Source organism: Oncorhynchus mykiss, chromosome 17 (assembly GCF_013265735.2).
Source record: "Oncorhynchus mykiss isolate Arlee chromosome 17, USDA_OmykA_1.1, whole genome shotgun sequence".
NCBI classification, from domain to species: domain Eukaryota; kingdom Metazoa; phylum Chordata; class Actinopteri; order Salmoniformes; family Salmonidae; genus Oncorhynchus; species Oncorhynchus mykiss.
Window position 1 is genome coordinate 52,018,741 of NC_048581.1, and position 18,662 is coordinate 52,037,402.

The 18,662-nt window shown below is 46.5% G+C and overlaps 1 protein-coding gene across 22 annotated transcripts in view; it reads left to right on the forward strand.

Moving 5' to 3' along the window:
- Positions 1-18,662, forward strand: part of LOC110494059 (neurofascin) — a 154,940-nt gene that overhangs the window by 51,702 nt on the left and 84,576 nt on the right. For 2 of the 22 annotated variants that reach the window (XM_036950098.1, XM_036950102.1), the window contains exon 1: positions 7,527-7,865. The exons of 19 other annotated variants lie outside the window; for them this stretch is intronic. The gene's annotated coding sequence lies outside the window, so the exon portion shown is untranslated. Of the gene's footprint in view, positions 1-7,526; positions 7,887-18,662 lie in introns of those variants that run through there. One more of the 22 variants, XM_036950100.1, reaches the window with a different exon arrangement.

Sequence of the window (18,662 nt, forward strand, 5' to 3'; positions counted from 1 at the left end):
TGTATCTCTCTCTCCCTCTCCCTCTCTCTCTCTCCCTCTCTCTCTCTCTCTCTCTCTCTCTCTCTCTCTCTCTCTCTCTCTCCCTCTGTCTCTCCCCCCCCCCCCCCCTCTCTCTCCTCTCTAACTGCCTTATGATGACCTAGTCATTGTGGTGTCATGTGTTACTGGAGTATTATTGTGTTTCCCTGCTCCATTCACATAGTGTTTTTCAATCTGTAGTAACGGGCAAGGTGATTGTTCTGCGGTTTGTCTAAATTACATTATTTACATTGACATTTATCCAACAGAAAATGGCTCTTGACAATTCATTAGCCCTACACCCCATTCATTAAGACAGCAAGAGAGCACATTATCATGAGTTCAACAAAGAGTCTAGTGAGTCCTTTCCTCTCCACGTTCATCTGTTGTCCTGTGTCTGTCAGGTCTGTGTTTGTGGACCTTCCGCTGCTGCTGACAGATCAACAGGAAGCCATTTGTAAGAGGGGCCTGTTGAGCATCACTGTAGTCACGACAACGCTTACCCAATTACTGGCTAGGCTTGTTCCGTCTCTATCTTTCTCTTTCTTCTCTCTCCCCCTCTCCCCCCCTCTCTCTCTCTCTCCCTCTCTCTCCCTCTCTCTCCCTCTCTCCCTCTCTCTCTCCCTCTCTCTCTCCCTCTCTCTCTCTCTCTCTCTCCCTCTCTCTCTCCCTCTCTCTCTCGCTCTCTCTCTCTCTCTTACTCTCTCTCTCTCTTTCTCTCGCTCTCTGTCTGGACTACATGATCCTTTCTCTCTTTGTCTCTGGCTGCTTACTCTTTCTATTAACCCTAGTAGTTCTGTGGTTTTCATGCAACAGCAGTGACTGTGCGTACTGTGATAACACACCTCAGGAAGGCGTGTGCGTGTGTGTGTGTGTGTGTGTGTGTGTGTGTGTGTGTGTGTGTGTGTGTGTGTGTGTGTGTGTGTGTGTGTGTGTGTATGTACGCCAGCTGAGCACACTGTGTCCCTTTGGTGAGCGGTCATGTCTCGGTCACAAACAGCATCAGACAACCCGGTCAGTCAGGTCAGTATGTCCTGGTCCAGGAAGAGGCGGTGGTCGTTACCCAGAGACATGTGACTGTAACATTGATCTAAAGAAGCCAGGCCAGGATGCTCCTTTTCAAGCACAGGTCTGTTATACAGTATCTCCTAATAGAACAAGGAAGTGGATTGGACACGCACAGGGTTTATGGTCTCATTCAGTTGACATGGAAATAAAAAAGAATTGTGCCTGCTTACTTCCGTGCACTGGTGTGTGTTTGCACGCCTGTGCTTGTGTGTGTGTGTGTGTCTATGCTTGTGTTTGTGTGTGCCTGCCTGCCTCTGTGTGTGTATGATTCATGTGTCCCTTGGCTGTCCTCCTGCCCAGTGTGGTGCTTCATTGAAAGCCCTGGAGCTGAATGGAGAGAAGGCAGCCCTCCAGACCCTCCAGCAGAGTGCCCAGCTGCCCAGCTGCCCAGCAGCCCCACCTAGGGCTCTCCACTCTGGGCTCAGCCCGCTGACCTGTCACCTGCTGCCCTGGAGGTCAGTGTCCTGGGGTGACAGTGCTGCACGCTAGTTAGTGATGCTGTTTCATCTCTGGCTGTGTGCTGGCTATTTGGAATGGCCTACACGCAATAAAGATCTAAAGTCAGACTTACTGGAGCTGCAGCCATGTTAGGATAACACACTTCAACAAATGACCATTCATTTAACAAGTCCTTTAAAATTATATACAACCACTGCAGCCACACACCTGCCAGTTAGCCTAGATGTTACACGGCAAGACATCACACAGGGTAAATCCATTTGAATTCAATCCCTTTTTTGACAGTATCCCATTTGTTTTGAAACAAAACATTCCCTACATGTTTGCCCATGGAAGCAGGGGTCAGAAAGTTACTTTTTTAGACCTGGATGCCAAAACATTAAGGGACAGTGCTCAAATCGACCCATTTCAATCATAGAAATGCAATTCATAGAATGGACCTATCCCTTCAGACCAATTTATCTGGTACATCATTCAAATGTGAATTGAGTTGAAATTGTAACTTTCTAATTGCTACCACAAAGATGGCCCCATTCACGTCATTTACTTACGTCTGGACCTCCAACCGTTTTTGTGGTATCATTTGAACGTTTCAATTGGATTCCCATTTTAGTACATTTATCAGCCTAAACACGACACCCGCCCTGTATTCAAGGGCATGTCGTGTCTCAACCGATGGCGGGCACAGAAACACAGAAACCTCAGATGAAGTCAAATTGACTTTAACCTCTTTAATGGTAAATATTTTTTTTTTTTCAGCAGCAAATCATGAAATAGTTTGACAACCCTGTTTCTTAAGCTTTTAAATGATATCATTTCCCACCGTTTACCTTTCCCAGCGATGAAGACATGGATGTCTCAGGGTAAGGCGGGGTAGGCAAAACGGGTCAACTTTGAGCACTTTAAATCTCTTGAATGTTTTGACATTCAGGTCCAAAAAAGTCACTTTCTGAACACTTCTACAACGGGCAAATAGTATGGAAGGTTTTATTCAAATCAAAAGGGCTGCTGTCAAAAAGTGAGCCAACACTGAATTCAAATGGATGTACCCAACACTGAATTCAAATGGATTTACCCAACACTGAATTCAAATGGATGTACCCAACACTGAATTCAAATGGATTTACCCAACACTGAATTCAAATGGATTTACCCAACACTGAATTCAAATGGATTTACCCAACACTGAATTCAAATGGATTTACCCAACACTGAATTCAAATGGATTTACCCAACACTGAATTCAAATGGATTTACCCAACACTGAATTCAAATGGATTTACCCAACACTGAATTCAAATGGATTTACCCAACACTGAATTCAGCAGCCTGATCACTAGGAATAGACTTCGATTTCGGACGTTTGAAAAGGCCCCCGAAAATGTTAATATGTGCCTTCCTCGGCGCGCACAAACATTTTGGAAAAACAAATGCCCAGCACTGAGCGCAAACTCATGATGCTCGGAGCATTGCAGCTCAGACATCAGGTCACAATGCTCTATCAAGCCATGAGAATACTTGCTAACAGTTGATGGAAACAGTGCTTTGTTCTTAATTCGTTTTGTTTTAAGACCACCCCAAACCATAGCCCTAACCTTAACCACTTGGAATTCATGCCTAAACTGTCAACCTTTCATTTGTTTCTGTTTAGATCCTGTAACCACGAGGAATGAATGAGTCAAAATGAGATCGTTCATCGATAATACGGGAAACTCCGAGATCTTGTTGGAATTCAGTGTGTCACTGAGTCTAGGCAAAATGCCTCGTGTTTTATGCTTATTTAAACCGTCAATGTTGTGTAAATGTTTTGACAGTCAGTCATAGTCACAGTAGCCTTGAGCAGCTGCACATGTGCTGTAGAAACATAGTTTTGATTTTGGTGAGTTTGTGGTTCAACGTTTCAAGCATCGCCCTTAGTAAACGATGTGCACTTGAATGCGTAAACACCCGTTATGTCATGCTTATAAGGGCTTGTAAAGTGCTATAAAGCTTGTGTGTATGCCAATTCTGAGCGTGACTAAAACTCTTGTGGTTCACGTGCTCACACAGCGTTCTTGTAATTATGCTTCAGTCCTCTTGTGCCGTTATCAGGCCACACAAACACACACACACACACACACACACACAAACACATCTCCTAACCCCGTTGTTAGTTGCTAATGAAGCCCCTCTCTGTCCAGTTGAGAGATACTGGGAGATAAACAACGGCTTCTGGGACATACTGTTTATCACTCAGTGTTCCGCTCCAGGGGTCCAGCCGGGTTAAACACCATGTAATGCTGTTAGCTAGTGCTCCAAATTTTTGTTTTTCTCCCTCTCATCTCTGTTCTCTTTATAGCTTGTTTTCCATGATCATGTCTCGATTCTATCTCTTTCTCTCTGCGCGAAAACAACAAGGGGCTCTCTATTCCTCTAAAACCCTGATTTCGGACTCGTCTCTCTCTCTCCCCTCTATCCTCCTCCGGCTCTCACCCTCCCTAATTTTAGGCTACCCCCTCCCTCTGTTCTTTTATTCCCTCTCTCTGTCGCTTTAAATATTTAAACAGCTCAATTAGCGTGGTACCTGATGCCAATGAGACAAGGGGCCTTTTATGTTCAACCATCTGTCTGTGTGTGTGAGAGTGTGTGTGTGTGTGTGTGTGTGTGTGTGTGTGTGTGTGTGTGTGTGAGTGTGTGTGTGCACGCACGCACGCCTTGGCTTCTTTGCTCGACTTGTACGTACTGTACAAGTAAACAAGCTTGGACACTCGGACACTTGTGTTCAGTCTCTTTGCCCCCGATGTGTTCCCTCTTCTCTATATGCAAACCCTTTACACAGAGCCCCATTGACCACCCCAATAACTTCTGGAGCCCACACTACAGACGTCAGTAGAGACGGAATGTGATACATTCTCCCTCCACCATTAGGGAAAACCCATTGTGGCTTTCAGACAGACCCACAGCGAGAATACAACCAGCTGTGTGTGTGTGTGTGTGTGTATGTGTGTGTGTGTGTGTGTGTGTGTGTGTGTTGGGCTACAGCACATTTTTCTTTGTTTCTTTCAAGGATTTTTTTCAACCATTTTAACCATGAATAACAATACACACTCCTGTCAATAGTACATTGATCTCACCAAGGGAATGAAATGGTCAAATGTGACACCTGAAGCTAATGGATGTCTAGAGCTACAGTAATATAATGATAATGACCATGGATTAGATATACAGTGCATTTGGGAAGTTGTCAGACCACGACTTTTTTTCCACATTTTGTTACATTTAAAATGTATCAAATTGTTTGTTTTCCTTATCTACACACAAAACCCCATCATGACGAAGCAAAAACAGCTTATTACAAATAAAAAAAGGGGAATATCACATTTACCTACGTATTCAGACCCTTTACTCAGCAATTTGTTGAAGCACCTTTGGCAGCGATTACAGCCTTTAGTCTTCTAGGTTATGATGCTCCTTTAAGTGCGTTTTGGCAAACTCCAAGCAGGCTGTCATGTGGCTTTTACTGAGGAGTAAAAAAAAAACTGTTTTCACTTTGTCATTATGGGGTATTGTGTGTAGATTGACGAGGAAAATAACTATTTTGAATACTTTCTGAATACACTATAAATAGCTTTCCCAGGTGCTCAAAACTCTTTTACATGACTCCCACTGACTGTGCTAATGAGTAGTGAGAACTAGCAGACAGAGATTGCTTTGGCCCTCTAGGCAGGACTGGAGCTGAAGTTGTACCAGTGCTGCTCATCCACTGTTGGTTGTTGACCTAGAGAGCGATAGAGAGAGACACTAGGGCACCGGGACTCGTAGAGTTCACCTTTAACAACCTTTCTATTTCTATTAGCCAGATAAATAATACGTCTGTTCAATATATGGCTCCTTTTATTTGACCCCTTGAACCAAAGAAGACCTGAGTCATCAGACAAGGTCAGAGTGGGAAAGCAGGAAGCATTCTCCTGTTCCAGATCATCATTCTAATCATGCCCCTGATGCTCTGATCTGCTCATCTGAACATTTGATTTACTTACTCATTAATGGGAGGACAATAATGAGTCACTTATGTCCACTTTCAGAGGCCTGCGATCGTTGTGTGTATGTCTGTGTGTGTCTACTGACTTGTCTTTGTTGATTAAAGGGAATTGCAGTATAAATCGCCCAGGGTGAATGGACCCATACAGGGTTCAATAACCGGAAGATATCATGGGATGGGGTAACGTGTGTGTGTATGTGCATGTTTGAGATAAAGGGGTCGACCACACAGTTAATTATCACTTGGCCCCTGGCAAAGAGTGAGCCCAGTTATTTTAGATCTGTCGTCCTTTATACTGTCTATGCTGCATAAAACTCTGACGTGGGACTCGTCTCTCTCTCTCTCTCTCTCTCTCTCTCCCCCCCCCCCCCCAATATATATTCTTTCTTGGGTAAATCCTCCATCTATCTCACCCTCATAGCTAGAGAGAGACGCTAATATCATAGACGACTCCTGCTGTCTAATTTTACCACTCTAGCTACAGCGTGAATCAGCTACTTACACAGCCTCTTAAACTCTGATGTTGATAAACACATACTCTTGGAGGAAGATAGACATTACAACAAGTGGTTGTGATCACAACAATCAACCAAAGCATTTCTTCATCAAAACTCTTCGATGTACGCTCAAGCAGTCTCCCATAGCTCTATACTATAAGCCACTGTCACCATTTTCTGGCGTGTGTTGTGAGTGCTTTTGTCTCTTCTTGTGTGTGTTTCTGGTGCGAAGCAACAGAATCAGTCAGTCAAGAGAAAGTGTGTTTGTGTATCTGTGTCCGTGCACGCGGGTAAGTGTTTCTCTGTTTGTGCATATCTCTAAGTATGTGTGTGTGTGTGTGTGTGTGGGGGGGGGGGGGGGTTGTGGTTGGAGGTGGGCTGTTGTTAGGTTAGCGATTTAGTGTGTTACTGGTGGGGTGGGGGTTATTGATTGGTTGGGTAAGGGTGTTCCGGAGCGGTTGATTGGGTGAGGATGGGCTGAGCGAGCGGTAGACAGACGGGAGGTGAGGAGGTCAAACCCAGACGCCACAAGGGGATTTCTACACCTTCACCCCCCCCTCCCCAAATCTCCTTCACCCTCCAATCTGATTAAACAACACACTATTGCTTTCTTTACACCCCCGTCCCCCGTCCCCGTCCCCCTCTCATCTTGCTGCTCTTCTGTGACCCCCCAGCCTACTCAAGACACTGTTGGGGATATTTAACATGCCCCTATGGCCTCTATGCTTAGATAACCCCCACCCCCTCACACAACAGAATACCCAAACACACACACCCAAACACACACATTCTTCGCCCTAACTGCCCCATCTACACACGCACGCACCCAGGACCCCGCACGTGTGCACACACTCTCTCCTGAGAAACACACCACACGCTCCCTCTATCTCTGGCCACCTGACCCCACGTCCAGCCGTGTCAGGGTCGACCATAAGAACCACGTAATCCTCCCCAGTTGAGGGTCTACCTCGGTGGGTTGCTACGCCTCAGAGCAGTACGCATGGACGAGCCTGGGTGTGTGTGTGTGTTTGTTTGTGATGTGTGTGTGTGTTCATGCACGATTGACTGTGTCTTATACGTGCGAGTGTGCTCTGCATGTGTGTTCACGCATGGATGATGTGTGTGTTTGCGCTTTTATGTCTTTGTCTATGTATGCGTGTGTGTGCTTGAGCGTGCTTGTGTGTAGATGTATTTTTGTGTCTTTGACTGGTTTTGGCTGTGTGTGTGTGATAGTGCATGCACATGTGTGAGTTTGTGTCAATGTGTGTGTTTATATGTCTCTTTCTATGTGTGTGTGTGTGTGTGTGTGAGTATGTGTGTGAACGATTGTGCACGCGTGTGTTTCTGAGCAAGCGTGGGGGAGGGGCCATGAATAATTCATGAGGTGGGCAGGGAGAAGGCAAGGGGGCGGCAGCAGATGGAGATCTGTATTTATGAGTGTGTTTGTGTGGATGTGTGGATGTGGAACGAGCTAGAGCGAGGACAGAAACAGACACAGAGAGAGAGAGAGAGTGAGAGGGAGGGAGAGAGAGAGAGAGAGAGAGAGAGAGAGAGAGAGAAAATAGAGTGTGAAAGAGAGAGGAGGCATCAGTCTTTCTGTAGCATTATCAAATCAACTTGTCCTGTTTTCTGTTTCTTCCTGTGTGACTGGATCTGTCAGTCAGTTTTATTTCCTGGATCTGGATGTACCAGGGGGGACATAACACTGAGCCCAGAGGACCAGACTAGGACTTCCTGTGATGGGGAAGCAGTGTTCTCTAGGGGAGCAAAATTTCACCTGGTCAGATACCCTCCACTGATCGGTAATCTGTCTCTCTTCAGAGGTGTGTGTGTGTGTGTGTTTGTGTTTGCATGTGTGTGTGCGTGTGTGTGTGTGTGTGCGTGTGCGTGTGTGTGTGCGTGTGCATGTGTGTGTGTCTGTGTGTGTGTGTGTCTGTGCTGTCTGTGCTGTCTGTGCTGTCTGTGCTATCTGTGCTGTCTGTGCTGTCTGTGCTGTCTGTGCTATCTGTGCTGTCTGTTCTGTCTGTGCTGTCTGTTCTGTCTGTGCTGTCTGTGCTGTCTGTGCTGTCTGTGCAGTCTGTGCAGTCTGTGCTGTCTGTGCTGTCCGTGCTGTCCGTGCTGTCCGTGCTGTCCGTGCTGTCTGTGCTGTCTGTGCAATCTGTGCTGTCTGTGCTGTCTGTGCTGTCTGTGCTGTCTGTTCTGTCTGTGCTGTCTGTTCTGTCTGTGCTGTCTGTGCTGTCTGTGCAGTCTGTGCAGTCTGTGCTGTCTGTGCTGTCCGTGCTGTCCGTGCTGTCCGTGCTGTCCGTGCTGTCTGTGCTGTCTGTGCAATCTGTGCTGTCTGTGCTGTCTGTGCTGTCTGTGCAGTCTGTGCTGTCTGTGCTGTCCGTGCTGTCCGTGCTGTCCGTGCTGTCCGTGCTGTCTGTGCTGTCTGTGCTGTCTGTGCTGTCTGTGCTGTCTGTGCAATCTGTGCTGTCTGTGCTGTCTGTGCTGTCTGTGCAATCTGTGCTGTCTGTGCTGTCTGTGCTGTCTGTGCTGTCTGTGCTGTCTGTGCAGTCTGTGCTGTCTGTGCTGTCCGTGCTGTCCGTGCTGTCCGTGCTGTCTGTGCTGTCTGTGCAATCTGTGCTGTCTGTGCAATCTGTGCTGTCTGTGCTGTCTGTGCTGTCCGTGCTGTCCGTGCTGTCCGTGCTGTCTGTGCTGTCTGTGCAATCTGTGCTGTCTGTGCAATCTGTGCTGTCTGTGCTGTCTGTGCAATCTGTGCTGTCTGTGCTGTCTGTGCAATCTGTGCTGTCTGTGCTGTCTGTGCTGTCTGTGCAATCTGTGCTGTCTGTGCTGTCTGTGCTGTCTGTGCAATCTGTGCTGTCTGTGCTGTCTGTGCAATCTGTGCTGTCTGTGCAATCTGTGCTGTCTGTGCTGTCTGTGCTGTCTGTGCTGTCTGTGCAATCCGTGCTGTCTGTGCTGTCTGTGCTGTCTGTGCAATCTGTGCTGTCTGTGCTGTCTGTGCAATCTGTGCTGTCTGTGCTGTCTGTGCTGTCTGTGCTGTCTGTGCAATCTGTGCTGTCTGTGCTGTCTGTGCTGTCTGTGCAATCTGTGCTGTCTGTGCTGTCTGTGCAATCTGTGCTGTCTGTGCTGTCTGTGCAATCTGTGCTGTCCGTGCTGTCCGTGCTGTCCGTGCTGTCTGTGCTGTCTGTGCAATCTGTGCTGTCTGTGCTGTCTGTGCTGTCTGTGCTGTCTGTGCAATCTGTGCTGTCTGTGCTGTCTGTGCTGTCCGTGCTGTCCGTGCTGTCCGTGCTGTCTGTGCTGTCTGTGCTGTCTGTGCAATCTGTGCTGTCTGTGCTGTCCGTGCTGTCCGTGCTGTCTGTGCTGTCTGTGCAATCTGTGCTGTCTGTGCTGTCCGTGCTGTCTGTGCTGTCTGTGCTGTCTGTGCAATCTGTGCTGTCTGTGCTGTCCGTGCTGTCCGTGCTGTCCGTGCTGTCCGTGCTGTCTGTGCTGTCTGTGCAATCTGTGCAATCTGTGCTGTCTGTGCTGTCTGTGCCCGGCGGAAAGATGCTTTTGTTAGAGTGCGCCACCATGTGTGTTTCAAAGGCTGTCATAGAGATGGTAAGTGTGTGTGTTCTCATTTGCAGAGCTCTTATTTTGCCGCTGTGTATGTGTGTGTTCGCATATGGACGTTTCATTCATATTTCGATATCGTGGTTATACGTGTTCACTCTACCGTGCTTTGCCGGAAAAAAAGGCTTTTATTATCATTTTTATTTATTTTACAATTTGGGATATTATCATACAATAATGTTTTCGTTCATGGTCATGAAAAATCCTTACAATCCTCTTTTGAGGAACGCTGACAAAGTTTGTTTGTTGTTGTCATACATGGTTCCATTTTGTCCTGTGGTGTTTGTCTTTAACAAAAGCAAGTTGTTTCATTTTTACGAACCAGAATGGAGCCTAACCAATCATCAAATCATTGATGCAGCCCAGCTGCATGTCTAATTACTGCCTTCTCAGATTTGTCTGGTGCTCCGTTGTTAGAAGGATGTTCTGCTGTGTTCTAAGCTTTGTGAGGTAGAAAGGACACTCATCATGATCCATGCGCTGGTTAAAATGAAGAATAACAGTGTGTGCGCTGTCAATACTGCCACACGCACTGATCGGTCCGTCTGACACAGTTTGACTGCTGTTATTGATCATGTCTTTGGGACCACAGGCTATATGCTACCTCTGTCAACCATATCAGTCTAGTGTATATGTCGCTGCTGCCCATTGCCCGTTGCCATTGCCCATACTCTGTCTCTCTAACAGTGGTCATTCATACTTTGTCTGTCTGTACTGAGTGATTGTGTGTTGCCTGTCTAGTGTGTCTGTGTCACAGGAGGTTGGTGGCACCTCAATTGGGGAGGACGGGCTCATAGTAATGGCTGGAACAGAGTACATGGAATGGTACCGAACTGATCAAATACATGGTTCCATGTTTGATACCATTCCATTCACTTCGTTCCAGCCATTATTATGAGCCGTCCTCCCCTCGCCAGCCCCCTGTGATCAGTGTGTACTGTCTATGGCTACTCCATCTGTCTCTGTTAGAAACCTGGTGATGCCATTGTCATACCACTCCCCCGCAAGTGTGTGCACATGAGTGTGTGTTTCTGTGTGTGTGTGTGTGTGTGTGTGTGTGTGTGTGTGTGTGTGTGTGTGTGTGTGTGTGTGTGTTAAAGTAATCTGCCTATGGCTTCTTGTCTCTCCCAGTGTGTTTGGTAATGTGGTGATGCTGCTGTCTTGGTGTTTGTGTGTGTGTTCTGTGATGTCAGCGGTGTTCCAGCTTCGAGCCGTTGTCAGACAGATGAGAGTTCTTTGTCAGAACTCTCCTTAGCTGACCGTTATTCAGACACACACACACACACACGCACGCACGCACGCACGCACGCACATGCACACACATGCACGCGCACACGCACACACACACCAAACACACTGGGAAAGACAATGATTATTGGAAGAGACAAGAATCCATCGGCAGGTTAACACACACCAGAAAACAGACACACAAAAACAGAGACATGGAAACAGACACATGAAAAAACAGACACACGAAAACAGACACACACACATGAAAACACACGCACACACACGAAAACAGACACACACACACGAAAACACACAAACATACGGAAACAGACACACACACACGAAAACAGACACACACACGAAAACAGACACACAAACACGAAAACACACAAACATACGTAAACAGACAAACACACACGAAAACAGACACACACACCAAAACAGACACACACACACGAAAACAGACACACGCACGAAAACAGACACACGCACAAAAACAGACACACGCACGAAAACAGACACACGCACAAAAACAGACACCCGCACAAAAACAGACACACACACGAAAACAGACACACACAAGAAAATCAACACACACACACTTGTGCATAATCAAGCAGACATACCTACACACACATGCACTCACATTTGTATGCATATACTAATGGTCATACTTGTCTGTCCATCAAACTCAATAATGACGTTACTCCAAGGTAGGGTGGACGTTGCACATGGAGCGCTGATACCACCACCACAATCATGAACAAGCGCTGGCAATTGACCATTTCAATCCGGCTTTGGAATCATTCACAATCACAGGGTTCCTTGTCCTATGTTTTCCAATTCATCAAGTCACACGCAGGAACAAGAGCATGGCTGGGCCAGGTTTAGGACTGACATGGTAGAGGGTTGTGTGTGCACTGCACAATGGGGTAGTGTATGTGTGTCTCTCTGCTTGTCCGTGTGTGTGTGTGTGTGTGCCTGTGTTACAGAGGGGTTCTTAGACACTGTGTGTGTGTGTGTGGAGGGTTATTGCGTACATTGGGAGTAGTGGGTCAGCCTATGGTACACAGTGTGAAAGTGAGGGAGAGAAAGAGTGGAGAGAGCGGAGGGAGAAAGAGAGGGGGGAGAGAAAGAAGGGGGGGAGAGTGGAGAGAGAGAGACAGATGGGGGAGAGAAAAAGGAGAGGAGAGTGAGTGGAGAGAGAGAGGGGGAGAGAAAGAGAGGGGCGAGAGAGAGACGGGAGAGCGTGCGAGTGAGGAGAGAAAGAGAGCCTCATCCTTTGTTCCTAGGCGGTAGGAGGAAGAGGTTAATGTAGCCAGCCAGCAAGCAAGGGCGAGAGAGAGAGAAAGAGAGAGAGAGAGAAAGAGAGAGAGAGAGAAAGAGAGAGAGAGAGGACAGAGGAGGGGAGAGGCCTAATGGATACAGATGGCCTTTCACTGTTAATATTTGGACTGGAGCCTTCAAATCAACCTCACCCCCCCTTTCTCTGCTCACCCTTCTCTCCATTCCTCCATCCCCCCATCTCAACTACCCTTGGGGGCAGATGCAAACATATTCTCACTATAGGACTGGCCCTTTTTCTCTTCAATAGACAGGGGAAAGAGACCGTAGATGTCAGTCCAGTTTGCATAGTGTCTAAAGTATACTGGGACTCAATTTGTCACAGTGATATGGTGTATTGCATGGCCACAGGATATTGTAGGCATGTTTTGTTCATGTGTTTGGATGTCTGTGTGAGAGTTCACGTCTCTCTCTCTCTATCTCTCTCTCTCTCTCGCTCTCTCTCTCTCTCTCTCTCTCTCTCTCTCTCTCTCGCCTCCTCTAACCCTTTATTTTATCACCCACCTCCCCTCATATCCCTCTCCTTGTTTTCCCTCCCCTCTCCATCCCTGCCTCTCTATCCCTCCCTCTCCATCCCTGCCTCTTCATCCCTGCCTCTCTATCCCTCCCTCTCCATCCCTCCCTCTCCATCCCTGCCTCTCCATCCCTGCTTCTCTATCCCTCCCTCTCCATCCCTGCCTCTCTATCCATCCCTCTCCATCCCTGCCTCTCCATCCCTGCCTCTCTATCCCTCCCTCTCCATCCCTGCCTCTCTATCCCTGCTTCTCTATCACTCCCTCTCCATCCCTGCCTCTCCATCCCTGCCTCTCCATCCCTCCCTCTCCATCCCTGCCTCTCCATCCCTCCCTCTCCATCCCTGCCTCTCTATCCCTCCCTCTCCATCCCTGCCTCTCTATCCCTCCCTCTCCATCCCTCCCTCTCCATCCCTGCCATTCTAACCCCAGTTTTTTATATAACAGATTTTTGCTGCTGACGACTCTCCTCTTCTGTCATATAAAGTTAAGCTTTTCACCGCGTGTGTGTTTGTGTCACAACACCCGCTAAGCGTTTCCGTCCCATCAAACTGGTCGCTTGTGTGTGTGTGTGTGTCTGTGCGTGCACATGTGTGTGTTGTCTGATAAACCCATCAGCAGAATAAAAAAAAACATATGCAACAAAAAGGCCAGTCAGAGGAAAAGCCCACGTTAGAGCTTTAACTGACCGGCAGCTTCTGAGTTGCACTGAATGTTCCTTAGTGAATGTTCCTTACTGAATGTTCCTTAGTGAATGTTCCTTAGTGAATGTTCCTTACTGAATGTTCCTTACTGAATGTTCCTTACTGAATGTTCCTTACTGAATGTTCCTCACTGAATGTTCTTGTTCTAGCATCTTCTAGAGAATATTTTGTGTGTCGGGGAACACAGGAAGGTAACTCTCATTACTCATAACTCTCATTACCTGGCAACCCCCTGATATAGCCAGGTAATCCACAGCAACAGAAAAGATGAAAAGAGGAAGGAATTGTTGAGGAGAGGAGAGGAGAAGGGGATGAATGAGAAGAACAGGAAGTCAGTCTTCTGTTCCCATGGGATGCATATGTTGTGCCTGTGAGCCAAGTGCTTAACCTACATTACTCAGTCTGTGTGTGTGTGTTGTCCATGTGTTGTGTATGTTTGTGTTATTTATACTCAAAGCCCCCTAGTATACGGCTTCTATACGGCTTCTACTGTAAGACACACTATCAAACATTTACACTCCGTAGCATAGTCTACTGTAACACACATGCTAAAAGCCCCAGACAGCATGGTGATAACCTACATACGTAGCTTCACTGACTGTCCAGATGTGTGTGTGTGTGTGTGTGTGTGTGTGTGTGTGTGTGTGTGTGTGTGTGTGTGTGTGTGTGTGTGTGTGTTAGTCGTGGATTGTAATCTCAACTGTAAGGCTCTCTCCCTCTTTCTCTCTGTCACTCTCTCTTTCTCCCCCCTCTCTCTCTCTCTCTCTGTCTCTCTCTCTATTCCTCTCTCTCTCTGTCTCTTATCTCTTTCTGATTGTGGCACATAGAGAGAGATTGTTATATTTTAAGGTTAATAAAACGATGCATACTGTGGGGTTCGTAAAGGTTACACTTCTGCCTGCCTTCCTGCCTACCTGCCTGCCTGCCTGCCTGCCTGCCTGCCTGCCTGCCTGCCTGCCTGCCTGCCTGCCTGCCTGCCTGCCTGCCTGTCTGTCTGTCTGTCTGTCTGTCTGTCTTCTCCACCAAATGTCTGAGGCTGAGACAGGACGCTTTATGAGTTTACTGTTGAGGTAAACAAAATACTGTAGATTGGACTCCAAGACTGATGCTACTAGGGTACTCCTATGGTACTAATCTTAATTATGCTAATGACTGTGACATGGTGACCATAATGAAGGCTTTTCTTAGTGGTCACCTGTCAATGTCTTTGTCTGAGAGGAACCACAGCCAACGTTTAGCTTCTCTGTCTGTTAGGATGGGACGGGGGGAGACTTAAGTCTTAAGATGATATTGAAGTCAAACAGACAGTTAGCGTTATTAAGAAAGAGCAGCTCATCAGAATTTGCATATATTATTCCCAGCCGTCCCCCTGACTAACTGTAGCAGCCCCCCTCCTCCCGGCATCAGGACACACACACACACACACACACACACACACACGCACACACACACACACACACACACACACACACACACACACACACACACACACACACACACACACACACACACATAGACTGCCAGGATTCGGCTGTGTCTCTGGAGCTGTGGACCTTGCAGGGTCGAATGAGCCTGCGGATAATGAATAACTTTGGGAGTAATGCTGATGTCTGTAGCAGTTGGAGTAAAGGAAATATAGCCTTCCATTGTCTGTGAGAAATTCTCTTTTTGAATACAAAGTACATGTTTTAAAACAAGTAAAAGGTGCATAGTGCATTTGGATAGTATTTAAACCCATTGACTTTTTCCACATTTAGTTTTGTTACAGCCTTATTCTGAAAATGACAAAGCAAAAACAGATTTTTAGACATTTTTGCAAATGTATAATACATTTTAAACTGAAATATCACATTTACATGAGTATTCAGACCCTTTACTCAGTACTTTGTTGAAGCACTTTTGGCAGCGATTACAGCTTTTGAGTCTTCTTGCATATGAGGCAAGGAGTTTCTCCCATTCTTTTCTGCAGATCCTCTCAAGCTCTGTCAATTTGGATGGGGAGCGTCGTTGCACAGCTATTTTCAGGTCTCTCCAGAGATGTTCGATCGGGTTCAACTCCGGGCTCTGGCTGGGCCACTCAAGGACATTCAGAGACATGTCCTGAAGTCACTCCTGCGTTGTCTTGGCGGTGTGCTTGGGGTCGTTGCCCTGTTGGAAGGTGAACCTTCACCCCAGTCTGAGGTCCTGAGCACTCTGGAGCAAGTTTTCATCAAAGAACTCGCTGTACATTGCTCCTTTCATCTTTCCCTCGAGCCTGACTAGTCTCCCAGTCCTTGCCTCTGAAAAATATCCCCACAGCATGATGCTGCCATCACCATGCTTCAACGTAGGGATGGTACCAGGTTTCCTCCAGACTTAATGCTTGGCTGTCAGGCCAAAGAGTTCAATATTGGTTTCATCAGACAAGAGACTCTTGTTTCTCATGGTCTGAGAGTCCTTTAAGGGCCTTTTGGCAAACTCCAAGCGGGCTCTCGTGTGCCTTTTACTGAGGAGTGTCTTCCGTCTGGCCACTCTACTATTAAGACCTGGTTGTCCTTCTGGAAGGTTCTCCCATCTCCACAGAGGAAGTCTGGAACTCTGTCAGAATGACCATTGGGCTCTTGGTCACCTCCCTGACCAAGGCCCTTCTCCCCCGATTGCTCAGTTTGGCCGGGGCGGGCAGCTCTAGGAAGAGTCTTTGCGGTTCCAAACTTCTTTTGTTTAAGAATGATGTTGGCCACTGTGTTCTTGGGGACCTTCAATGCTGCAGACATTTTTTGGTTCCTTTCCCCAGATCTGTGCCTCGACACAATCCTGTCTCGAAGCTCTACAGAAAATTCATACAACCTCATGGCTTGGTTTTTGCTCTAACATGCACTGTCGACTGTGGGACTTTATATAGACAGGTGTGTACCTTTCCAAATCATGTCCAATCAATTGAATTTACCACAGGTGGACTCCAGTCAAGTTGTAGAAACATCTCAATGATGGTCAATGGAAACAGGATGCAACTGAGCTCAATTTTGAGTCTCATAGCAAAGGGTCTGAATACTGATTTAATAAGGTATTTCTGCTTTTTATTTTGATTAAATTTGAGAAAAAAAACTCGGAAAGCCTGTTTTTGCTTTGTCATTATGGTGCATTGTTTGTAAATTGTGTGTAAATTGATGATATATACAGTATATATAATCAATTTACACAATAATATAAATAATCAATTTACACACAATTTACACACAATGCCCCATAATGACAAAGCAGAACAGGTTTTCAGAATTTTTAACACATTTATATATATATATATATATATATAATTAAAAAAAAATACATTTTAGAATGAGGCTGCAACGTAACAAAATGTGGAAAAAGGGAAGGGTCTGAATACTTTCCGGATACGCTGTATGTACACAGATACTCTAGTATTTTAGCATTTGACATTTGGTTTTTACTCAACCCTGCGTTAGATTGTGTGAATTTCCATTAAAAGGCTACAGTCAGAATGTCTGGTAACCAGGTTTACATGACATCTTCCCTGTGGTTATGCTACAGCAGACTGAGTTACTGGATAAGCTATGTTATATATCCACAACAGTTTATCCAAAGGCTAAACGCTTCAGACACAAACATTCTAATGTATATTGGTGAAATTTGTCGAAGACAAATTACCGTTCGGGGACAATAAAGTTTATTTGATCTTATCTTATTTAATATTACCCCGTGTGCTTTTCCCTTTCGCTCAATGACACAGTCAGTGGCTTCAGGCTTGGACTCAGGATCTGATTGGATTTGGTGTCAGTCATCTGTTGTCTGGTCTGCAGAAAAGAAGCGTCAACGGAAGTAATCACATTTACCCCAGCCAGTCCTCCCTCCTCAGCTAGAACAAAAGCCTGCTCATAGACAGTGCTTTAGTGGCAGACTCAGAGCATGTGTCCCAAATGGCACCCTATTCCCTACATAGTGCACTACTTTTGACCAGAGCCTATAATATATGGAATACATGCCATTTTAGTGCACTACTATTGAGCAGAGCTCAATGGCAACCTATTCCCTATTTAGTGCACTACTTTCATGAATAGCCCATAGGGCTCTGGTCAAAAGTAGTGTGTTATATAGAGAATAGAGTACAATTTGGGATGCATGCTCAGACTTACTCTCTATTGTGTTCTCTATACAGGGCTCTCCTAGTACATCAACACTCAGAGTCTAACAGAACACTCAGTGAACGGAACTGATTACAATTAATGGAATTGGTGGCTCCATAAAGACATAAGTTCTTCCTGGTCTCTTAATGACATCATCTCTACCTCATCCCACTTCATCTTATTCGTGTTTACTGGCTGACTGTGTGTGTGCTCATGATGGTGTGCTGTGAGTGAAAGACAGTGTGCGGATTAGAGTTGGATAGAAGGCTCTTCTTTACCATAACGCATAGCTTCTGTGACAGCATGGGCAGCATTGTGGCTTGAGAGATGTGCCTAGTGGCCTTAATTAGCTCCGGGGGAGGAGTGGTGAGTGTGCCTTGGGGTTTGGTGAGGGGGGGATAGGGGGTAGGAGGAGGTTCTGGTGCTTGTTGTTATTCCGCTGATAGATTTCTGAGCCTTAAATTAATGGATTTGTCAGCAGCTTCAAAACCATTCACCCTATTTTTAACCACACACATATGGACACACACACACACACACACACACACACACACACAGGAGGCTGCTGAGGGGAGGACGGCTCATAATAATGGCTGGAACGGAGTGAATGGAATAGCGTCAAACACATGGAAACAACGTGTTTGATGTATTTGATACCATTCCACTGATTCCACTCCAGCCATTAGCACAAGCCCGTCCTTTGCTGTAAGGTGCCACCAACCTCCTGTGATGGACACACGTACACACGCTCACTCTTTCTGTTCGCACAGACCACGCACACACACGCACACACACACACACACTCACACACGCTCACACACGCTCACACACGCTCACACACGCTCACACACGCTCACACACATGCACTCCAAATCACACCTTTTAACCACTTCACAACCATCGCAGATGAACATAATCACATGCACACACACACACACACTGCTGTCAGTCATTTTAGCACCGTAGTCCCTGGGGGTTCTAATCACACCTCTCTCCTCAATCTCTTCTTTCTCTCCTCTCTAATCCCTGTCTGTTATCACAGAGAGAGGAGGGGTAGAGAGAGAGCCCTGGAGAGAGGG